The 25,847-nt window shown below is 39.4% G+C and overlaps 1 protein-coding gene across 1 annotated transcript in view; it reads left to right on the top strand.

Moving 5' to 3' along the window:
• The window catches only part of NALF1 (NALCN channel auxiliary factor 1), a 729,871-nt gene that overhangs the window by 133,004 nt on the left and 571,020 nt on the right, over window positions 1-25,847 (top strand).

Below are 25,847 nucleotides of genomic sequence, written 5' to 3'. Positions count from 1 at the left end.
TGGAATATGTGAATGTTTTCTGGAAGTGTTCTTTTTCTGTCCTCAGCTTTGTTAAAGATATAATTGACAAAAATTACATAGGTCACAATGTGCAATATGATTTTTAATGTGTGAGTGTGTGTATATATATATATATAGTGTGTGAAATCAGACTACTTTATTCCTCACATACTTAATTGTGGCAAGACCTGTCATCTAATCTCTGAGCAATTTTAAAATATACAATATATTATCATTAACCATAGTCATTGTGCTGTATGATAGATCTGCAGAATTTATTCATCCATTCTACATAAAATATTTCCCATTCTCTAGGTTGTCTTTGCTGTTGATAGTTTATTTTGTTTATGAGTTTTCTAATTTCATTCAATACCGTGTTTCTCATTTTGCTCTTGTTTCCTATACTTTTGGGATCATATCTAAACAATCATTACCTAGACCAATGTCAAGAAGCTTTCCATCTGTATGATCTTCTAGTAGTTTTATAGTTTCAGGACTTATATTTGAGTTTTTAATTCTTTTTACTGTACTGTCAGAGAATGTGAGTGTTTGCCAGAGAGAGACATAGAGACAAAGAGAGAGGGAGAAGTCACCTCCCAGAACAGTGTGGTAATGCTGCAATCCCTTCTCCATTTCTCCATCTCTTGAGGATTTTGGCCACACATGGACATACACCTAGTGTATTTCTTTTCTTTTCTTTCTTTCTTCTTTTTTTTTTTTTTAGAGAGGTTTTTGCTATAGAGCATGTGTGCTTACCAGAAAGATAGAGAGAGGCAGAGAGACAGAAAGTGAGAAATCACCCCCCAGGTTGATGGTCACACTGCAATCCCTTCTCCTCCAGTCTCCTCTTGGGATCCTGGGCACAAAGGCACATGCATCCAGCGTGAGTTTAAGCCACTGAGTCTGGAACTCGAACCGTGGTTGACTACATGGGAGTCCAGCGACATAGCCATTATACTACTGCTGGTCCCCACCTAGTGTATTTTTTAAGCCACAGGAGCCAGGATTCAAACCATGGTCAGCCATATGGTTTTTGACTATCTTAAATGTTGTGCTATGGGACCATCTCAAGTCTTTAATTCATTTTTAGTTGATTTTGGTACATGGAGTGAGATTAAGTGCCCATTTCCAGCCTTGTGCACGTGGATATCCAGTTTTTCCAGTGCCATTTATTTGACTGTTCTTTCCTGGATTGTTTTTTGGAACAGAACAGAGAGGCTGCAAATAAATACATTCATTTACAGTCAGCTGAATGTCCCATTTTTATAGCATTATCAAACCAAGTTTCCCTTTCCTGTTAACACTGAGAAGCTTCTAAATGTAATGTTTCTCTGATAAAAATGTAGAAAATATCTGCTTAAGAATATAGATGGTCTTTGATAGCAACATTCCTATGTAATATGAATTTAACTTATTATATGCTAATATGATGCAGCTATTGTGGATATGCTGAATGAGTTAAAGGACAACTGATCTCAAAAACGCCTATACTAAACCGGAGCACTAAGCAGTAAAAACTCCTGTTCTGCAATGGAATGTTTCTGACAATGTCTTGAAATGAATCTTGTGGGGTTTTTGTTCATTTTTTCCCAAGTGAAAATATATTTCCTTTGGACACAGATAAGGTCATCAATATTTATTAATCACCATGGGTGAACCTGGATATATATGACCGCTCTATCTGGCTGGCAGTCATAGCTAATAAATACTGGTGGTATGTATGAAAAATGAATTCCCCAATTTGTGTTTCTTTAAGTAAGAAAAATAAAATAGGTTACTATAAATGTTTTTTTTTTTTTTTTAAAAAAACTATTTATCTGTGAACCTCATTATGAAATGAAAAGGGAGTGAGCAATGGGACCCATCTGTGTTTGCTGAGGGGCTTTAGTGGTTCAGAGAGCATGCGAGAACTGCAGGAGATACTCATCGTCACCTAATCCAACCACCTCATGAACTGCCATTGAATCTGGGTACCAGGGAGCACCTGTTACTCAACTAATATACAACTGATTTATGGCAGAAGTGAGAGCAGATCACTCTTCTTTCTTGGCTGTTGACTTAGTACTGGTTCTACTGTAATAAGATGCTCCCCGGTCACGTTCCATGTGACTTTCCATAGGTACAAAGAAAAATGTGCTTTAGAAGTTTAAAAAAAAAAAATAGAAGACAATTTCTGGTTGCTATTTTGTCTAAGTATTGGTTGTGATTAAAAGCCAATGTCGGGACTAGGAGTTGGTGTAATGGCTATGTTGCTGGACTCCCATGTAGTCGACCATGGTTCTAGTTCCAGACCTGGTGACTTAAACTCATGCCGGGCATGTGTACATGTGTGTGCCCAAGATCCTAAGAAGAGAATGGAGGAGAAGGGATTACAGTGTGCCCATTCCCCCTGGGGGGATGATTTCATGCTTTCTGTCTCTCTCTGTCTTTCTGGCAAGCGCATGTGCCCTATAGCAAAAACCTCTCAAAAAAAAAAAAAAAAAAAAAAAAAAGCCAATGTCTGCATGTCTGGCTGGGCACCTTAGGATTACAAAGCAGTATCATGGGCTGCAATATCTATAGCATCAGGTTTGTTAATGGGTTTTTCTCAAAGCTGATAGTGGCTCCAACTTCCTTCTTGCGTCTGATGATAAAAACAAATGTTGTAGAATGGAAAAGTCTCATGATTGCATCATTCATTCAAGATTGTCAAAAGTTACTATGTACCAGCCACAGGGAGATGAATGAAATACAGAGAGAAACAGAATTTTTTTTTTTTGGCAAATTCTTCTTGGCTTCTAGTTTAATCTTAAGGTTTTCACTCTTAGAAATTGAATTTGTTTCGAATTGAGGCTATATTCCTTTTAAATATTGTCATAGAAGGCTATAAATAAATTTAAATGAGAACTTACTAAATGTTAATAAGAACATCACTTTCAGGATAAATGGGTTCCTCTAGTTAGCATGGTCAGTATCTTGTGCCCTGGTGGTAAGACCCCCATGAGAAACCGAAATGACAATTTCGAGATGGTTTCAGGTCACCAAAGCACACGTCCTCCTGGTTCTCTCAGATTAATCTGCTTGGAATCTTGGGGGATGTGTCTCTCTGCCTTTTGCCTTATTTCTTTAATAATTAATTGGAGGCCGAAACACTGCACCCATCTTCTGATTGATTAATTCTTTATTTTAATATCCTCGCTTTTAAAAACATGCTTTCGGGCTTGTAGATATAATTTTTTAAAGACTTTGCTTACTTATTTATGCTTTGACAACAATGAAGATAACTGCCGTCAATTATCTGCATGTTTAATATTCTCCAGGCGCCCTGCTGGACTTCAACTGCCTCGTCTGGTTCAATATCACAAGCCTGTGGGGTATGGCTTCTTCTCTTTCTTGCACATGAAAATTCTCACGTTTCAGAGGGCTTTAACAGCCTGCAAGATCTCGCACTGGATTAAACCCACGTCTGTCTGACTCAAAGCTCTCTCTGTCTGCTGTACTTTCTGTGCTTGGTTTTTATAGTCTGTTCCTTGCCCAACAGTCAGCAAGTCTGAGTCTAATATATACATCTCTGTCTTTGCTGTTCTGTTCTCACTGCTGTAACCTTAGCTGTGGGCATCGATATTTACTACCCAAACTATCAGATCTCTCCTCTCCAAGGACTTTGCAATTCCCTTTCCTAATTCTAATCTACTTTACATAATTAAAAGATCAATTTTCCCAAGGCACATTCTGATCATGTCATATACCTTGAAAGAAAACCCAGTGCCTATCCAAAGTGATAACACTTCACAAAGGGACATACATTTGACTCTGTGTCCTGCTTCAGAGCCCCTTTCAAACCCGTTCTCCTGTGTGTCCACTCCTCTCAGCCTATGGCCCAGCCAGACAAAAGTGCTTGCTCTGTCCATCTGAGGATCTGCCGCAGGGCTTCCTTCCTTATCTCATCTGTTTACCCTGTTAGGAATACTCTCAGTTTCTTCCTGTCTCTATCAAAGCTATTTCTCCTGACTTAATTCTAACAAGGTCTGAAGCAAAGAACTTGGGTCATGCATGTAACAGATGCTTCTTTCTTCATTAAATGCCATTCCTACCTGATTTTTCTGGGTGCAGTCCCTCCCCTGAGCTGTTGCAGCACTTGATCTGCTTCCATCATGACCCTTCTACCTTTACCGTGGTGCCAGCATGATTTCAGCCTGCTTATCTTAACAGAGTGTAAGTTCCTTATCACAGTCTGATTCATTCAGAAGTTGAAACTGAAATGAGAGTTGGGTGCAAGTCATATATTTTGAGGTTGATCTTAGGAAGTGCTTGCAGAGGAATGAGAGTGGGAGACAGGGAAGGGAAAGGTCCGTGTTAACAAGCAGGATAGTTCAATCGGCAACAGAGACTCAGCTGCTTCAGGGATCTCTGTGAAGCCTTGCAGGATGTCCCTCTAGGGAGGAAGCTGAGGGGTGTACATGCTGTGTTCCCACTGGCACTGGTGGAGAGCACCCCAGGAAATTACCTCCCCAGCTCTCCAGCCCGGCTTGCACAGGAAGCACGTCAAGCAGCCAGAGAAAGCACTTAGTGGGTGTCTGGGTCAGTGAATGTGTTGAAAGGATTGGTGTACATCACAGTGAACCTCTGCCATGCTCCTCCAGGGTCAGACCTGGAAGGTTTAATCTCCACATTCTCCTTGGTGCCCATCACTCTAAGCATGTGTGCTCTGAAGGAGGTGGTGGCCCTCTGTGAGGGCTCGTGAATTGTTCTTGAACAAGGTGGACATGGACATGGTGTCTGCTCACACAGAGCTTACACTCCAGTGGGAAAGGTCAGTATCTTAAGAGGGAGAGATGAGATAACTTGGAAGGAAAGATGACTGATCCAAACCAGGTGGTTGGCCACAGCAAGAGACGCTTGAGGCAAGACCTATCAGATAAGAAAGCCATATGCATGGAAGGGCTGTGGAGACCCACCCAAGCGCAAAGCAAGCTGAGAGGCTGGTGATGTGACCTCTCAGCTTCTCAGAAACAAACTCACTGGGTCAGGCTGGGTGAGACGAAAATGGCTTCCAGCTATGCTACTTTCTGAAAACATGGGCGCCAATTCTTTTGATAGATCATTGCATTATGAAAGCTTCCTTAGAATCACTTTTGTTATTAACTCAATTTATGTATTTGTTATTGCTGTCAGTATAGGTCATGTGAGACTTGGGTTCTATGGGGGCAAGATTGAGAAAGGTTCCACATATCATGCTGACACTCATATCTATACAAGTCCCTGTTTTTCCAGAAACTTCTATCTTTGATGTCTAATGCATAAAATAAAGACTAACTGAAGTACCAGACTTTATATCTCTTTACTTCTTTCCTACACCAAACTATCTTCAGTTGATTTTTCAGCCATTATCCCATCTGAGTCCTGGCCTGTCTCCTGAGTGGCACATCATCCCACACCAGACAATACAGCTGGCTGCTTTATCAGTTCCTAAACTCAGGGTTTTACCAGTGAACTGATAAACCCTGGCTTTCCTATTTCTGCCAATGTGCCATCGTTTTCTCAGTGATCTAGCCTGAAGTATTTGCATTGTTCTTCATTTTTAACTTCTCCCTGGGCCTATCAAAATCCATGTCCTAAGACTCATTTTAATTTTTTTAATTTAATATTTATAGGATGCCAATTTTTTCTCTTTTTTTTTTTTGGAGAGATTTTTGCTATAGGGTACGTGTGCTCATCAAAGAGAGAGAGAGACAGAAAGCAAGAAATCATCTGCTGGGGGGATAGCCACACTGCAGTCTCTTCTCCTCCATTCTCCTCTCAGGATTTTGGGCATGCACGCACATACACTCGGCATGAGGTTTAAGCCACTGGATCTGGGCCTTAAACCATGTCGACTATGTGGGAGTCCAGTGACGCAAACATTTACACCATCTGCTGGTCCCTTTAGGATGCCAATTCTAGAGTATCTTTGTTCAAAATCATTTAAGCATCACCAAGTAATTTGGATATACAATCCAAATCCAACTTCTGTTTACATCTTTAATCTCTCTTTCTCTTTTCTTGTTCAGATAAACCATCTATTCCAGCCAGTACTGACCCTTCATTGCTTATTCATAGTTCTATATTCTTGGCCCTATGTTTATTTCTGTGGAAGATGCTTCCATTTAGTTCCTGTTTTTATATACTACTGCTGTTTCAGAGAATAATTTTTCCATGAAGCTACCCAGACCTTGGTCTTAACTTCTGTCTCTTGAACAACAAGAAAATCTGGTTACTGCATCTTCTACAAATGGTTGTTCCTGTCCAGTATGCCTGACTAGGTGGTTGCTTCTTCTACCACCTTAATATCTTTTAAAGCTACAAATTGAAGAAGAAGATAGCTTTTATTTTCTGTCACAAATATACAGTAGAATGCTTTTCATGCAAAGAGATAGGAGTCTCTTAAAACGAGAGTTGGTTCTCACAAGACTGAACATGATGGCCAGATGTTGACGCAGCAGTAAAACCCTGTACTCAGCAAGGCTGACCCAGACTGCCATGGGAGGGTTCTGGTTCTCACCCACGGAAGTCCTTGACTCTCTGCAAGGTGTGTATCTCCATGATCTGGCTTGTGTCTATTCTGATTCTATTACATATTCCATGGTTAAATTTCTGTTCTTAATAAGATAGTCCCATTATACATGTATTATTTACTTGAGGTTCATGAAATATTATTTTTGGAATCTAAATTGTCTACAGTGTATGTTGAGTTATGCTGGTTTGAATGCATTGCAGTTTTATTCCTCTATGCCCTAATAAATAACACATTTTTGCTTGTGCAAACTTGGTGGCATTAGCCCAGTTATGCATTAGGTATATATTTGTCACCATATGTTCCTGATGATTCAATGAGGTCAATATCAGCAGGTGAGACAGTTTTTCTAATCCATGACCAAAACCTCCTGCAGCCAGATTTATGAACAATATGTTCTTTGATTATAAAATATAACTTCAATTTGTATTTGCAAATTACACATAACTCTCTTGCCGATGTACTGATTTATTTCTGACTGCCTTTTTAGTGACCCACTCTAAAATCATAGGGGAACTCTCCGAATAATCTACTGTAAATGAACACAGTGGTAGTGTGGTTCCCTGTGTAGTCTCAGTTTACTAATCATTTGATCAGTTAAATAATTGAATGTTAAGGGGATGAGAAAGTGTTAGGGCACAAAAGGATGGAGAGAAAAAGGGTGATTGTCTTGGCTTATGATTAGAATCAGATGGAATGGATATAGTTATTATCGAACTAGACAAATGGGTTTTATCCATTGGTGTTGTGAACCTATAGAACTTATAAAAAGTCATTTAGGACAGAAATGATGACTTCTACCAATTGGGGAATATTCCAAAAATATTTTTGGTCACCCTTTTTTGGAAAGGTATCAATTAACTCAGTAAGTTATTAATCATTTTAATGAGAATTCTCAGAATTCTCACTGCATTATCTTTAAAAACGAACACTTTAATGAGATGGACGGTAAGTCATTTGTGGGAACTTCTGTGCATTTCATTGCCTTTCTGCAGTAGACGGTGCTGACTATGGAGACCTGTATTTTAAAATAATTTAGTATTGAGTTCTGGCATCAAATTGTGTGGATTAGGCCATTGTTGCTGCTGCTTCTGTGCTTGTATTTGTGACTGCATGTGTTTGTGATAATCCTTTGCTCAAATTGCATATTCACTTGCCAAAGAGAGACAGAGGGACAGAAAGTGAGAAATCATCTCCCAAGGGGCATGGCCACACTGTAATCTCTTCTCCTTCAGTCTCCTCTTGGGATTTTGAGCATGCACACATGCACACCCGGAGTGAATTTTAAGCCACCAGGTCCAGGACTCGAACTGCGATCGATTATGTGATGAACACAGTGGTAGTGTGGTTCCCTGTGTAGTCTCAGTTTACTAATCATTTGATCAGTTAAATAATTGAATGTTAAGGGGATGAGAAAGTGTTAGGGCACAAAAGGATGGAGAGAAAAAGGGTGATTGTCTTGGCTTATGATTAGAATCAGATGGAATGGATATAGTTATTATCGAACTAGACAAATGGGTTTTATCCATTGGTGTTGTGAACCTATAGAACTTATAAAAAGTCATTTAGGACAGAAATGATGACTTCTACCAATTGGGGAATATTCCAAAAATATTTTTGGTCACCCTTTTTTGGAAAGGTATCAATTAACTCAGTAAGTTATTAATCATTTTAATGAGAATTCTCAGAATTCTCACTGCATTATCTTTAAAAACGAACACTTTAATGAGATGGACGGTAAGTCATTTGTGGGAACTTCTGTGCATTTCATTGCCTTTCTGCAGTAGACGGTGCTGACTATGGAGACCTGTATTTTAAAATAATTTAGTATTGAGTTCTGGCATCAAATTGTGTGGATTAGGCCATTGTTGCTGCTGCTTCTGTGCTTGTATTTGTGACTGCATGTGTTTGTGATAATCCTTTGCTCAAATTGCATATTCACTTGCCAAAGAGAGACAGAGGGACAGAAAGTGAGAAATCATCTCCCAAGGGGCATGGCCACACTGTAATCTCTTCTCCTTCAGTCTCCTCTTGGGATTTTGAGCATGCACACATGCACACCCGGAGTGAATTTTAAGCCACCAGGTCCAGGACTCGAACTGCGATCGATTATGTGGGAGTCCAGTGACATAGCCATCATGCCATCTTGGTACTATAGCTATACTATACTTGTTCATGGCTATTACCAGTGCCATTTCCAAAAACTCAGTATTAATGTTTGGCCTAAAAAAAAAAAAAAAAAAAAAAACAAGGAAAAGTTGATGTGGCTCTCGGCTAACTTCCAAACTGGGGGAAGAGATGAAACGGGGTTTCAGTTCACGGAAATACGTGTAATTAGGATTACAGAGCTACCCTGAGGGTCGGCAATCCAGGAGGGCTCCCTCACTGCTGGCCATCCCCTGCCACGTTAGTCCAGAAGAAACAACGTGAAGACGACAGGAGTGCTTTCTTGTTGTTCTTCACATTGCTGCCAGGTCTGCTCTGGCAGTTCTTCAGCTTCGTCTTGTTCTTCACCGGTGTCTCTTCATTCCCCAACTTAGCTGTAAGTCTTTGATTCACTTTTTTTTTTTAATAACTTGCTCACTAAAAGCAGTAACTTACATGACTAGAATTTATAGACACTAAGATTGAGTTGGAAAGAAGAGACCATTTAAACCCCCTGCCAGTTGAATGGTAACAACAGCCCAATTGGGCAGTGGGCGTGTAAAATACAACCTGGTGCTGCGCTCTGTGCTTTGCAGTTCTTTAGAGAACTAACAGTATGTACATTTTAAAGAGATTCATTACTGAGTGTTTCAAAGCACAAAGGAGTGAGTAGGCTTGCTGCTTATTTGTGCTGATTTATTCCCTCCTGCTGAGCTGCAGCATCTTATTTTCAGGGAAGCCTCCTGACAGCAGCAGTAACAGGGGTGTAATCAACCTGCATGAACACTTCAACAAGCAAACTCTGACATGGAAACATCACACAACCCAGGACATGCAGCTGCTCCTACCCCTGTGTTCAGTTACGAACACAGTGAAGCTGTTTAGACAGAGCACAGAGCTCACAATTGGGGTGCGTGTGTGTGTGTGTGGGGGGGGTGTTCATCTTGCTGTGATTTTCAGAGAAGCATTGAAAGTAGCATCTTTGTTCTCTTACACTCCATTACACTGTATGTCACATCATGGTAACTTCGATCTGGTAAGCACGCGTTCACTGTCCCAGCTCTCAGAGTCTTCGTAGTCCAGTAGGGAAATGAAATTAACATCAGACAGCTTCGGTGAAGATGAGCGAAGTAAATGTGATAAGAGGGGCATATAAGTTAGAGCAGGGAGAAATTACTAAAAAGGAGTTCAAGAATGCACGACTCTCATTTCTAGTCAAAACTACATCATCATATACCTTATCTAGCAGTGTGTACATTATCCCCAAACCTAGAGGAGTTGTGGGTGAGAGAATGCGGGCAGGGAGGGACGCCATCTTTGTTTATGAATGGTGTAAAATCAGATCTAGAAGACACAGATATTTGTAAAACACTACTTTTTCTAAATTGATCAGTTATTTCAATCAAGAAAATGATTTTATGACCATAACTGCTTCTTCTTTTTTTAATTCTCCAGAGGATATGTGCACTTGACAAAGAGAGAGAGAGAAAGAGCTAGAAGAAGTAAGAAAACATTCCCATATAGAATGGTTATGCTACAATCCCTCTCTTACATCTCCTCCTTCCTTTTGTGACTGTTGGGCATGCACGTGTACTTGGCATGGTTTTCAAGCCACTGAGTTGGAGATTCAGATTGTGCGGGTTGTCTTTGCGGGGTTCTGCCACCTTAGCTGCCATGCTTCCCGCTGGCTCTGTCAGAGGGTATAATGAGGTCTGTTTTGAGACAGTCCAGACATCATATTTTTGTTCACTCCTTGCCATTTGTCTGTCTCCCAACTTAACCTAAAGGAAAGAGAAGTTAAACATATGTGCGTTCTGATGGAAAAAATTGGAGGGGACTTTCTGATCTTTTTGTATCTTTCTGCGTAGAGAGAACTAGCTCACATTCTAAAGCCAGCAGAAGCAGAGAGCTGCCAAAATGCGAATACTGGCTGAGAACATTTGGCCCTCTCTGCAAATTAATTATTTCATGCATCCAACCATGTTATATTCTTGACCACTTGTAATTTAGAAATGTCTCTTATTCAGTCCGCCACAAAGGCACATTGGCTTCAATATGCCTTTAATACATAGGTCTAATTCTATGTCAAATCTAAAGCTTAATAAAGGCAAAACACATTATTACAGTCTTTTTTCCCCGGGACTCTGAAGGGAAATGCGGTCCAGGTCACTATTTTCCACCAGAGGTTCATGCAGTTGGATCAAATCCTTCCCCAGTGGTCCAGGGTCCTCAGCCCATCAGTTTTCCTGGTGAACAGCTGTGTTCGCAGTGGGAAGGCACGTTCTCTGATGTGCAGCTGCATGTTTTTGCTCCTCGGAATGATCTTTGATTCCATGGATTCCTGGATGGAGTTCAGTTCAACAGTCAGCTACCAACTAATGTCTATGTATTGAAAGAAACTCATAGTAATGTCTAAACTTTAGTTTGCAATGTAGTGGTGAAGGTGATGTAGAGGAAAATGATTATTTTGAGGCATCTAATGTATTGGGGCCATCAGAAAAGTCACGATTGGTTTTTCCATGCAAAAATGGGTCATGACTTTTCCAACAACCCAGTAATGATATTTATGCCAAACACTAACGCACAGTGAGTGTACTGTCTAGGATAAGTCTCAGTATCATTTTTATGAAAGTGAGCACATTATATATGCCACATTATTTCACCTGCCCAATATTCTTGTGAGATACGCATTATTCTTCTTATTTTATTAATGAGAAAACTGAAGCCCAATGGAATAAGCATTTGATCCATGTCATCTATTTATTAAGGGGAAAATCTAAACTTTCAAACAGTATCTTCCTAGATTCAAAGTTTCTCTCATTATGCCTCAGCTTTTACTATGTACCACAGCTTTAAAAATGAACTGAATGACGAGAGGATATAAAACATAGAAAATAGCTATAGATACCCGATAGAGTGTGGGAAGAGGGTGGGAGAAGGAGGAGAGTCTGAGGAAAGACATTAAGGAGAAAAATAAGCAAGACATTTATGGGACAAAGAAATGGGTTATTATCTGTTGAAGATAATGTGTTTAGTATCCCCAACGGGACTGGTGAGAAATGTGTTTATGTTGAACATTCACTTTATAAGCTAAGTGACATATGTGATTGAATATATAAAAGAAATTAAAATAGAATAAAAATAATTAAAAAAAGAAAATAATAAATAAAAGTGATGGGTTTCGTAAGGAGTTTCTTTTTAAATGACCACTAGTATTGCAATAGATAAATAAATATACTCCCATTATCCTGCGTCTGGATCTTGGCTTCTTCCTTAACTGCACTGTGATGCTTGTAAACAAAGGATAAAGATCTGTGGATTTTCTCTCTCCTCCCAGTGCAATATCCCAGATGCTCCCTGCCAATGACCACCCCTAGGACCAAACTGTAGGAATTGTAGGATTCAGCAGCTGATATCACCTCATGACCTAGCACAACGGGTGATGTGGCAGTCGGAACAACTCCTCTTTATTATCTTCCTACACTCTTGCCCTTCTCTTCTGGGAGGGAGAAATGAATTGTATCCTAAGAACATTTGCTATCACATAACATCTAAAGGTATGCATACAAATTAAATTTCACTTTAATGGGTTTTGCCTTTACTGGGTTTTGATGGTATAATATTCAAGTTATTTTTATAGCATCAGCTTATTTTGTTTTGACTGGGAAATGGTGAAAATGGGTTTCTCAGTTTGAAGCTGATACAAACATTCCTATTTTAGGATAACATTAATATATGACTGATTCCTCCGAGAAAGAGTAATTGATATAAAATATATCACTGCCTGCTTGCATAATTATATTTTTGAAGAAATGTCTAGATAAATGAAAACTATCATTGTAAGCTGTTGAAATCATCCATAGGACCCAAAGTTTGCCATTGTCCATCAGAATTCAGCAAGAAAACAATAAACTGAAATTTACGCCATCTTGAATAAGTAGGAGCTTCGTAATGATTACGGTGTGAGTCTAGTCTCTTGACCACAGAGATCCTTGTAAAACATAGCTGTCTTCTGAGGAGGATGGTAAATGGACCGTTGTTCTGCTATGCACTGGGTCTGCTCCAGAGCCTCTACCTTTACTCTAAATCACTTTGGCTGATAGAAAAGAGGTCATTTAAGATGTTGGCATAAAGCATGAGAGACTAATGGAATAACGCTCCCTGAACCTTTTCATCTCAATAGAACTTACTAATCTCAAGGAATGCTCAGTCCTTCTAGAGGATTTGACTGAAGATGCTTTTAACACAGATGCTTCTTTTCTTTTTGAGGAGGCTGACTTACTTCATGCCTTCCAGATTAGCCAGTGAAATTAGCACGGGGTATTTGCAAACAGAGGTTCTCTCATGCCCCATGCCTTACCTTTCTCTGGCCTCTTTAATGTCATTAACTCAGGAAAATCTAGTTTCTGCTGCACGAGGGAGCCATATGGAAACCTGCACGCTGATTGTTTTATGGCGTAAGGAAGACAGCAAAGACTCAGCGATGAGGACCAGCTATTCTCAGTGTTTATATGGTTCTGTAACAGATTTATAGTATTCTGCATACCTACTTACTACAGCCACACAACAAAAATAAAAGGTAAGAGAAAGCTTCAGGTCTTGCTGTGGAAAGAAGCAGGTTAGAATCAACACACAGTAGCGGGGATTCTTCTCCTCTCTGCCGTCCTACCCCACATCTAAGAGAAACTGCTTGTTCTTCCATTGGCTGTATGTCCTAGATACGAGTAGACTGTCACGTGGCCGTCTGCCTCGGGAACCGAGAGGGAGCAGGTCTCTTCAGCAGCAATCAGAGCCCCTCCTTAGCTCTTTGGAGAGACACGGTGTGTGGACCCTAACTCTAATCTGGGGCAGCGTGTCTGCTCCTAGTGAACCCTCCCTGGTCACTAATGGTTCAACTTTTAGGTAACAAATACATTTTCTCCAGTGTTCAGAGCATGGCCAGCCCTGGAAAACCTACAATGTGTACAGGGACCCTTACCATGCACGCAGAAGCCACATGGAATGGAAATCAGTGTAAACCGTATGTGTGTGTGTGACATATAATGTGATTTATATCATGCATATACTGTTAAATATGTATTCATATTTATAATATATACATATGGTGCATTTTTCAAAATCCAGTGAAGAGTATCTAGAAAAGACTGCTGAAGAAGGTTGAATGAAGTCGCTGACACAGGCTGAGGAAGAGTGAAGTGCTGTCAGAGATGAGGGAGATAACCCACGTGGAGTGATACCTATGAGGAACAAGTCAGTTTATAGCAGCAGGCCTCCTAAAAGATCTACTTTCTATTTTTCCCTGCTTGTTTGCTTTTCTTTATCATACAAAGTCCTACAGTTCCAAATCTAGATAGCTCTATGGAGAATTCTATAAGGTTAAGCAAGCAGAAGAGCATTATTAAGAATTTTTAAAAATGGACTTTAGCATAAATTAATTTGTAGATTCTGAAGTATACTTTTCTTAGCGATTGCCAGCAATACAGAACATCTTACCAAGAATTTGTATGTGACCTCAAAGCTACTGCTGAGAGTGGGTCTTGACATTGTTGCTATGTAAACTGTTGAGTAAAAAATCTTACATACACAGGAATAAAATTCAAACTATCTCCTTGTGACAATGCGGGACACCTTCCGCAGCCTTGCACCAGAACACCTTCCGTAGCTTGCATTTGGAAGGCTAACCACATACTAAGTTCCTGCAAAGACCATAGCAAAAATAATGTCACAGAGTGTGCTGACAACCGTCATGCCTGTAACATGCACTGTAGGAAGAGATCTCAGGCTCTCCTGAATCTGCAGGCAGGGCCCTCTGTCAGGTCAGCACTAGCGTACAGGTGGAGAGCACTGAGCTCTCATCTCTGCCCTGAGGCTGACCACAGAGGTAGTTCAGTGTCAGGTCTGTGGCATCCCCAGTCTGCAGACTCTTGCACTGAGGACTCCAGTGCAGGCGAGCTGGCGGAGAGGTGTGTTGCTTGTTCCTGCAGCACTGCTGACACTTATTTCAGATGGTATTACTCATTTGCTGACTGATTAAAGGTGAGGTGAGCTGCTGTTCATTCAGAAATGGGTACCTGAGTTTATGCAGTAATGTCAGGGACCACGCAATACTAAAGAAATAGGTCTTTTTTTTTTTCCTGAAAAGTGCACAAAAATTACATTTATGCAATTTTTAAAAATAATTTCTGATAAATCATAGATTAATACAAGGTAACACTGAGTGCCTTAAGGAAAGTATCAGGTTGGAACACTAGAAATTATTGGAGAGTCACCTTCAGCTCGTCAGTGAGTTAAACTGATGGACACAGATGGATTGGGAAAGCACTAAATAAAATTAGAGTCCCAAGTTTAATTTATGTCATGCCTAGGGATTATTTTTAAAAAATAGCTAATAGCAATATTCACCAGAAAATGAAAATAAATTCAGAAACCAGCATCCTATTTAATTTTCATATTGGGGAGGATGTAACTGAGTTGCTAGAGGAAGAGAGTGTTGACTGAGCCTGAATCCTGCTGTGTTAGGTAAAATGAGATAAAGGCATTCATGTATCAATCACAGTCTGAATCAATCACAGTAGAGAGAAATCACTGCATTGAGTGCAAACTGAGCATTGTGACAACAGTAGGAAGATTCTTGACTATAGGTCTATGTGCAGAAGCCTACTTTATTGACATACTTTCTCAGTTTTTCTGCCACAGGCAAGTATCTGATCTTTCCTGTAGCAAATCTAATAGCAGACTTAGAAACAGGTGCCATGGCGATGATGCTACTGATAGCCAACAGCAATGGCTTTTGTTATCAGGCCAAAAGCTTCACACATCTAAGAAACGGAGTACAATTTGATCACATTGCTTAGGGACTTGGTGAATCCTTGAAGTCAACTGGGTCAGTCTTCTGAGCAAGTGTCCCCCAGACCCACCCATTGTGTAGCTAACTATATATGGTCAAAGGGGGCTGCACAATCAAAGTTAGTTGATTTGTTTAAACCTATTTTGGGGCCAGCTCCTGGTGTGGTAGTTAAAGTGGCTGGATACCTCATGGTGGTCTGCACAGTTAGGGTGGTCCTAGACCCAGCAGCTTGAGAAATACACTGAACAAGTATGTGTCCAAGATCCCAAAAGGAGGAAGAAATGGAGGAGAAGATTGTGGCATGACCACTCCCCATGGGAGGTCCTTTCTCACTCTCTCTCTCTTTCTCTTTCTCTTTCTTTGGCAAGTCACTACACTCAGGCAAATTAAAAGAAAACTATTTTAAAAATACATCGATAACAATTTTTTTTTTTTGAAAAATTGCCACAGGGCACATTTGTTTGCTGGCAGTTGGGGGCATAGAGAGGAAGTGAGAAAGCACCCTTTAGTCCTCTATCTTTCTCTTGTGATTTTGGGCACCTGTGCACATGCACCCACTGTATTTTTCAAGCCACTGGGTCCAGGACTTAAATTGTATAGTTGGCTATATGTAATTTAGTCACTTTTAACTGCCATGCCAGTGGCTGGCCTGCATTAGTAACTAAAATTTTAAGATCTTCTATGAAGGAAGTGCTATACCAGGAAAACTAAAGCTGGACACATAAATAAGAGTACAAGAAACAACCAAGAGAATGGCCAGTCTAATGGTTGGGTCAAGTTTGGAGTTGAATGTTAACATGTAAAATTTAAATGGCAAGATCAGATTACAGTAACACTTCAAATTCAGCAGAAGAGATTAATTATGTGAGTCTGAACTAGTGAAATAGAATTTTTTTACTTTAGACTAAAACATTACTGATTCTCTTTGATTCCTTTATTTCCATATTTAAGAATTTTTATCTTCTCTTGAACTGTTGATAGCTTCATCTACCTACTATTTGAACTGAATCCTAACCTTTTTCCTGGATTTAAATTTTAAGCAAATTTCTCTTAACATTTTTTTGTTTTGATCTATTAAAACTAAGACTTTTATTTTGAAACTTAAAAATGCAATAAAATACCTATTAGAACAACAAAAAATCTATATATGTAACATTTCCACATTTATTTTTTCTCATTGGCAATGTAATGTGTCGCACCGAGGAGTACCATCGCCTTACAGAACTCAGAGCTGAAGGGACTGCAGGGAAGGAGGATTATGATAGGCCAAAATAGAGTTTAGGTCACAGACTGGTGAGCTTTTTGGTAAAGGGACAGACAGTAAATGTTTCAAATTTCATATTTTGTGTTATCTCTAGCACATATTCTCACTTTTGTGTTTTTTAATGTATTTGACCCTTTAAAAATGTAAAGTATATACTTACATTATTGCACTACAAAAACAGATGCATTTGGGACAAGGGACTGTCGTCTGCCAACTTGATCCAAGCCGTTGTGTAGTTGGTGCCCTAAAGAATAAAGGCTTCCTCCTCGAAGGCTGCAGTCCCTGAGACCTTAATTACCTCACCCTTCTCTGCCGTGGTGGATACATACTTCACACCCAGGCAGTATCTCAGCCTTAAGAAATCAGTCAAAATATCTCCCAACTGTTGCACATCCTTATGTTTTTGCCTTATTGTAGCTTGTTCAGTGAACGCCTGTTTGATCTATCCATGACCTCTTCCCTTGCCCCAGACCTGACATGCTTCTGTGTCAACTTCTGAAGAGGAGACGGGTTTCCCACTATCAAACCAGGTGTCACAGTTGAGAGAGGAGAATCTCTGTTGCCATTTCGTCACAGCTGGAATTTTCCTCTCCATCTCAGAAACTGACAAAATCACAGGAACAGGAGCAAGGGCGCTAACAGATGCCTACTGCTGGGCTCGTGGACACTTTTGAGCTTTGCCCATTGGCCTCAGGGATACTCCCAGAGCCACAGAATATGGGGCGTGGTGCCCTGCCTGTTGTAACGGGGTGTACAGCAATTCTTAAATTCTGAAAGCCCTCAGCCTAAGAAAGTCTCATGAGAAGAGTCACAAGTTTCAGCATTTTCTTCATAAAGTTTTTCTGGAACAATCCACAGAATGTCATATAGAGATAATTTTAAATGAAACTTTTGTAAGATTATTTTGATTTGTTCTTTATTGAAATTGTCATGTTTTTCACTAAAACATCTTTTCCTGATTTTCTTTCTTTTTTTTTTTTTTACATTCCGCTCAGTTTTCTACTTTGCCATGTTTAATTATGGGGAATCTGAGGAAGAGGAGGGGGTTTTCTACACACACCTGGGGCTCCATTGTGACCAAAGTCTAAATGGTCAGACTTTTAATTTTTCCTTTTATTTAATTTATTTTTTACCATAGGGTGTTTATACTCACTGGAGAGAGAGAGAGAAAGAGAGAGGGAAAGTGAGAAATATCCTCCCCCCTCCACCCACCTGGAGAAGATGGCATGCCACAATCTCTTCTCTTCTGTTCTCCTCTTGGAATTATGGGTGTGCATGCACACACATCCAGAATGATTTTTAAACCACTGGATCTAGAACTCTAACCATGGTCAGCCATATGGGAGTCTAGTGCCTTAATTACCTTGTCACCCACTGAACCCTAAATTTTATATTTTTAAAAGTGTTTCTGTCTCTTCCTTCAAGGAACAATAACTACTCAGAAAGCATTCATAAAAAAGTTGCATTTCCATGATATAGGATCTTTCTGGACACCAGAAGCAGTACCTTCAGAAGTGTTTGCAGAGACATAAGGCAATATTATTCCTTTACCTGCTATGGCTTGATACTGAATTTGAGTGCTAGTATGAACTTGGTTTATTCAACTCTCAGAGGTTTTTTTTTTTTTTTTTTTTTGCTTCATTTTATGAGTCAGTTTTATATAATATCCTTGCTTACAAAGACATAAATATTCTGTCTGAGATTAAAGAGAGAACAGAAAAGAGAGTGAAAAGCAAGTCTTCCTTTGCCATGTTTTTGGCTGGCACATTGGGTGAATATGAAAGAATCTATTTCTGTAGCCACTAGTGGTAAAATAGAATATATAAGTGAGTCGTGTTATTGTTCAACAAGGGCATGTAGATGAAGTAAAAATAAATAAAACGAAGTGATAATGTCAATTTTTGTGTCACTGCTTACTTTCATATTTACTAATATGAGTAAGTGGCTATAAGCTTTGGGTAATAGAAGAAGAGATAGATAGGTCATTGAGGTAGAGATCTATGCAAATATACACATCCATCCTACCTGATATGTGTGTGTCCACACTCATTGGTACTTGGAACAAACTAAATATCTCTTCTGTTGTTACTGTTATCTCTTCAACATCAAAACTTTTGAAGAAATCAAAATTGAAGAAACATCTAGATAAATGGGTTTTCCAAGTGATCCCCAGCAATATGAAAAATAACGACCAAATCATTAGGGCCAGCAGGTAGTGTGGTGGTTAAGGTGACTGGATCTGTCATGGCTGACTGTGCAGCTCAAGTCCTGGACCCTGAAGCTTGAAAAACATGCTAGTTGTATGTGCTATGGAGGAGAAGTGATTGCATCGTTGCCATCATCCCTGAGGGATTACTTCCTCACATTCTCTATCTCTCTTTCTCTTTTTCTTCATCTCTGTCTCTAGTGGATGCACACTCTATCAAAAAAAAAAAGTTCAAAAGTGTTTGTTTAACCCCAGACATCATGTTAAACAAAAAGTATATCAACTCTAACTTTCATTCATCCATAGAAAAATATAGGGCTGCAATTAATTAGAAAACTCACTTAACTTTACCCCAAACAATAAAGAAACTAGTGAATATTGATCAATTTTATGTTTCATGGAGAAGAGTTTAGTTTGGTACAATTAAATATAATTTTTATCCATGATTGTATTTAATATAGAAAGACAGACAGATATATATGTTATGTGCTTCTTCCTGGTTTTTTTTTTTTTTTGTAATTCAATTGCACAAAATTAGAGCTTGTTTAATAAAAGTAAAATAAGTCTAAGTCAAAGTAAAATAAACCCACACAGGTTGTTTGTTGCAGGTGATCATGGAACTTGAACTGAAGTGTTAAGTGTAAGTCAGGTGCAACCTGATTGTGTACATTAGTCAGCGTTACCAGTTAGCAAAGAGATTTTGTTCTGCTTTTAACACCTACCACCAAATAAATAAAAATGATTTATAGTTACAGGTGAAAGCAATAGATGTCTTTAATTAATTCTTTCTTTCCATAACAACAAAGAAACACACCAATATCAGCAATGTGTTGGCATTACACAATTTACACTGATCTTTGCAATGTGGAGGTATATATGGTGGGAAGAGAGACACAACATAATTTTAGCATCATTTCCTGTATTTTCTGCATTTAAAGGGCATTATCATTATAAAACTGATTGATGAGATATGGAGGGGCGGTGAATGTGAATAGTGAGGGGTGAGCAGGGGTGAGGAGCTAAAAAGCATCTGTGCATTTCTGAATGTGCTGACATTAGAGTCCCAAGGTAGGACAGCAGAATTACCCATGCCAGATGCGATACAGCTTTGGATCGTATATAGCTATAGAAATTTCACGTCTATTTTAAATCAAGCTTTGTAAACCTATGCCTTCTGACCCTAACTAGCATCAGCTCTAACGCATAGATTGGAAGTAATTCTGTAGTTCTGCAGCATTTAAAGTTGCTAACATTTACCCAGTTCCCTACAGAATAAAAAATCCTCTACAAGAGTGCCATTTGACGAGAGAACACTTTGATAATGACAGGTAGGATAAAGAACATTGCCCTAAAATTCCAAAGTAGATAATATCTATTTCTTTTTATATCAATCAATTGATTAACTAGCTATTTCTGATATGTGCATGAATAGGTTGGAAGAGAAAGAGAGGTGTTTGGTGACAGGAACCACTTAAATGATTAAAGATTTAATTCAGAAATGCACTTCATCTGCAAGACCGATGACTGGCATCTTAGTCTCTCGTTTTCAGAAATATAACAGTTGAAGTGCTTTGCAGGACTCAGAAAGTCCGCAGTCACCATACTGAATGAATAACAGTGCATATCTTTAGCAGTCAGATGTGATTCTCTTCTATGCTTTCATTAGGGCTGTTTCACTCTCCATTCACAGTCCAATCTATAATACTGACTGTCATCTCTAATCTCTAGAGAAAATCTACGGTTTTTCACTTTGAAAATACTGATTTTTTTTCCATTTGTCCATTCAGTGACTCAATGAAAGTCATTTCCTATTTTATATGTGTACAACTTTTTCCTTTTATTGTGCAGTTAGGACTCAGCAGGCTCAAAGGTAAACCAACTCAGTCTAAATTGTGTTCCTATTATTTTTAAATGTAATTCTTTATTCTTATACATTTATCTATACACACACACACACGTACAAGTACACTCACATACACAAACACACACGCGCACACACACACACACACAGTATATATACTGGGTCATTGAAAAGTCGTGACATATTTTTCTGTGTTTTTCTATGCAAAGATGTGTTATGACTTTTCTGATGACCTAATAGAAAGGGACTATGAAAAATTCATGTAGATGATGACATGTATAGTATTCTCAACTGGATTGGTCTGAGAAGTATTTCATGATGGGCAATGTATTTTTACAAGCAAAACAAGAAATAGCAATTGACTGTTTTATAAAAATAATTAGAATAATAAAAATAATGATTGGGGAAAACAGAAAAGATATGGAATGTTGAAGTGGGGAGATTAATGTCTCTGTACTGACTGACATGCATGGCATTCCCTTTTGAAAAAATAATGTAATACACTGTAAAGTTATATGTAATCCAATGTAATACAAAGAAGATTATGATGATAATAAAAATAAAAAAATAAATTAAAAAAATAATGTAAAATGGATTTAAAAGGTTTTACACACACACACACACACACACACACACACACATATACATATATACTGTTTCTAAACATAAGCTACAGCAAGTTCAATACAGTTTTATAAGCTATGATGCCAGTCATTTAGTACATCTCTAGAGAACTGTGGTCCTGGGAATTTGACATCAATGCAGTCTTTTTTACAATAATAACTGAAGAAAATTGGGTACTCCTTAAATATTTTCTTAACATTAGAACACAGAAAGAAATCAGAAGTTACTATCTTAGGACCATCAGGCAGATGCCTAAGGATTTCCTATTAAAACTTGCAAAATCAACCTTGTTTGATGAGCAGAATGAGCAGAAGCATAGTCGTGGTGGAGAAAGCCTCCACAAAGCTTTCCTGGGCTTACTGCTTAAGTTTGAGCTAACTTTTTCAAATCATTCTCATAACAAATGGATGCTCTTCTTCTTTGGTCCTCTAGAAAGTCAACAAGCAAACTGCTGTGAACATCACAAAAAGCTGTCACTGTGACCTTTGCTCTTGATCTGTCCACACTGACTTTTGACTGAATCGAGTCCACCTCTTGGTAGCCACTGTTTGGTCATGCATTGTCTTCAGGGTTGTGCTGGTGAAACTGTGTATCCTCTCCAGTTACGGTTTTTAGAGCGGTGCTTTATGATCTTGCTCTTACTTCGGTAAAACGTCCACAAAAGCTCTACTTTATCTGCCACTGATCTGGGTGCAACCATTTTGGCACCCATTGAGTAGAAAGTTTGCTCAACTTAAATTTTTCAGTTTTTCGGTAAGATTGTATAAGCTGAACCCACTGAGATATCATGGTGTTTGTTATTCTTTCTGCTGTTCATCATCGATTCTCTCCAATGAGAGATTAATTTTTTCCTTGCAAATTGGTGTGGATATTCCACCTTGGCAGGTGTCATTTTGAACAACAGTTTCATCCCTTTTTAAAATGAGTTATCCACTTGTAAACCACTGATATCTTTGGAGCATTTTATAAAGTACCAATGATTTCACCATTCTTCACTCAGGCTTTATCACACATTTAATGTTTATTCCTGCTTCAAATGTAGCAGAATTCACATGGCTCTGTTATGGGTGCTTTACAAAATCTTGTCTTTTCTTTCTTGGTGCCTCAGGTTGATTCTGTTTAGACCTATTATGACAAGTTAGTTCAAGATTATTTTAGTGTCCAAAAGTTTTGCTTTGATTTTTTTGTAATATGCATTCCTGTGACATTTTTGAAGACTCATGTGTTGTGCTTGTGTGCATGTGTGTATATTTTAATGAGGACTTGATTATGTTCATTCGACATGTCGCTTGTTCAACATTGCATTTGCATGACCAGACAATGGCTACCATTACTTGCTGAAAGAATGAAAACACATATTTAAAGAGTCTTTTGAACCAAGTGTGAAAGATTACTAAATTGAACTTGAGAACTAAAGAAGAAAAAGAAAGAGAGAAAATGAACTCATTAGGAGAGACTATGACACCCAAGGTCATATGTTAAAATGATATTTAACTCCATCAATGAGGGTGGTGGGTAGGAGCTTTACTTTAAATTGTCGTATGAGTTTTGCTAAAAATGTGTTGAATACTCTTACTGTCACGAGCTATTGTGCCATATAAAATTCCAAGAATCAGTGCTCATGTCAAAATCTTTTTTTTGTAGATTCAAGTTAATTTAAACTTTGATCTTGCCACCATATTATATGTTATTGGTTTTGACTTATGCATTATTCACATTCAAAAAGTTTTCAAAGAAGGGCACAAAGTGATAGTCACAAGTGGCCCTGGCCCCTGGTCTGGTTGCCTGTATTTCCCACAGCTCCCAGCAAATGCCTTGCACATGGATACGCAAGCTCTCTTCATTGCACCCTTTCCGTCTTTCAGAATTTCTGAGTTTGTTTTTTTCCAGCTTTGAAGTCATACCTAAAGAATTTCATATTTAATTCACTTAAGAGCTTCACAAAACTGAATGTTTTGAGCTAGTTCACTAGATTAGTAAGTTTCAGGTCTGGAGGGCACCCACACATCAAGAAATGGGAATTACAGGACAAAAGATAACGTAGAACAGTCAGGAACCACGAAAGTTACCATCCCCTCTGATACTGGGACATCCTAAGGGACTGACTCAGGAATTAAATACCCCTTTTCACATTTTTCACCCTGTTGGGACCCATCCCGTTGCCTCAATATTGTGAAAGAATACATAATTAATCAGTTACTGTACCAGGAATTGATGATTTGGGTATGAATTCTAAATGAATGGCCTTTAATATTTTTTTCAGTTTTGAAAATTTAAGATGACTAGATAAAATAAAATTCTAAATTGTGTGTGGATTGTGCTGCTCCTGCTTAGGGTGGGCAGGAGCTCGGTATGCAGAGCTGTCTGCATGGCGATGTCTGGCAGGAGAACCACACGAGAAGAAGAGCAGGCGGAAACCCGCTCCCTGCTGTACCAAGCCAACTTAACTGGCCCAGATGCTTTCTAGGCAGTGGTTGGCACTCTTACAACAACCTGGAAGGGGTGTTGTGTGGCTTTCACCTTATAGGTGAAGGGCAGGTGAGGTGATTTTCTGACCTGCTATAGTAGATGCAGGTGGATGCACCCAGATTTGATGTAAAGTATGCCTGGGTCTTAGGACCTTCTCCCATGCTCTGCTCTGAGAGCTGTAGCAGACATCTTGAGAAGGAGCAAAGCCGTGTTTCAGCATAGTCAGAGGCACTGGCCGTGCTGACGAGCAAGTGCTCAGCTCCACTCCAGACCTGCCACGGCTCTCCATTGGCCCCTGCTGTTCTGGTACACTGAGGACAAGACCATCAGAGTCCCAAAGGGTATAGCTGGGTATCTTTGTTTCCAGCTTCAAAAACATCTAATTACCCAGTTCCAGAGATTTAGTTTTTCTTCATTTACTTCCGTTTGTACTATGAATACAGAAAGAATGTGAGCACTACATTTTGCTTTATGATAAGACCATGTTTTCTAAGGTAGATTTAAAGAGTTATTTAATTATCTCTCTCTCTCTGGATTTAGGTCATAGTCTACATAATAATTCCACCAGAATGACTATTTCTCAATTGCTGAATGCTTTGTCTTAAGTTCCTAATTGTCTTACAACTCAATGGTGGGGGAAAACCTTTAATGATGACTTTTAATTTAGCACTGGGTAGATAAACAGCATCCCAAAAACCTCACTGGAGAAAGTTTAAAAATATTCATGAAACTGCAGTAGGGCTGTGCTGTGATTATCAGACATCAGCAGTCCCCAGATCGGCTCTCTGCACTATGGTTTACTCTTACAGAAGAGACAGGAAGGATTTTATATATTCTCCTTGACACTGCGAGGCACTGAGATTATTATAATGAGAAGCAAAAATGCAGATGAGGATGTCCTGAGTGTGCGTCCTTCCCCGGGAGCTGGGTGTTTGGCTTCTGCCTGAGAAGCAGTCATGCATTCTGGGCAGAGCCCAGAAGAGGGAAATCCCTTCAAAGAGGATTTATTAGCCTACCCGCAATGCCTGCAGCATGAGGCCAAGCAAAGAATCAATGCTGGTTTCCACCATGCCAAGAGAAAGCAGATTTGCACCACACTGTGGAAAGAATTGTGTTCTGCATATTTTCTCGGCAACATAAAATATTCTTACCTGCTCCATTTGAAATGCAATCTAGCATTGACAGTTGGGAGGTCAGAGGTCAGCCCCTCTGGACTGCTCATATACCTAAACAGGCAACGGTTCCTGCCTGTGTTCCGGAAGGCCAGCCACAATGGCCGTGCAGGACCGTGGAGGCTGCGTTTCCCTTTAGTGCCCGGGCTCAAACAGGAGGACAAAGGACCGACTCACTGTTCAGGAGGAGGGAATGTTGCCAAAACCACCTTGGTTTTATCCAGTGTCTGCTAATAACTGATACCATTTTCACATGTGCTAATTTTATTTCATACAATCTGACACTTGATATATAGTGAAGGTGCAATCCTGTCCTTGATATCTATTCTAAGAATGAAAGTTATAATTGTGTCATTGTACATCATTTTGTACATATATATATATATGGAGACCCAGTGACCTCCAGTCTTAAAGTAATGTTTGCTTTGGGGTCTGTAATGCAGTTTTCAAATCCCAGTGTACTAATCACATTGCACTCAAGAGGCCCACAAGGAACACATCCACCTGGTGTCTTAGTCTGTTTTCTGTTGTCCCCACTGAGTCCCACTGGCTCTTTTGCTTGTGTGAATGGAAACTTACTCAGCTCGTGGTTTTGGGGGCTGGTAAGTCCAGTAGCAACGTGACGGCACCTGTCGAGGGCCTCCCTGTGTCCTGACACAGCACAGGCTTGCATGATGCAATGGGAAGAGAGTGTGTGTGGGCCGGGAGCAAGAAACGGTCTGCCGTA

The sequence above is a fragment of the Tupaia chinensis genome, unplaced genomic scaffold (genome assembly GCF_000334495.1).
Source record: "Tupaia chinensis unplaced genomic scaffold, TupChi_1.0 Scaffold000644_1, whole genome shotgun sequence".
Lineage (NCBI taxonomy): Eukaryota > Metazoa > Chordata > Mammalia > Scandentia > Tupaiidae > Tupaia > Tupaia belangeri.
Note: the sequence above shows the minus strand (reverse complement) of the source record. Positions and strands in the feature narration are given on the sequence as shown.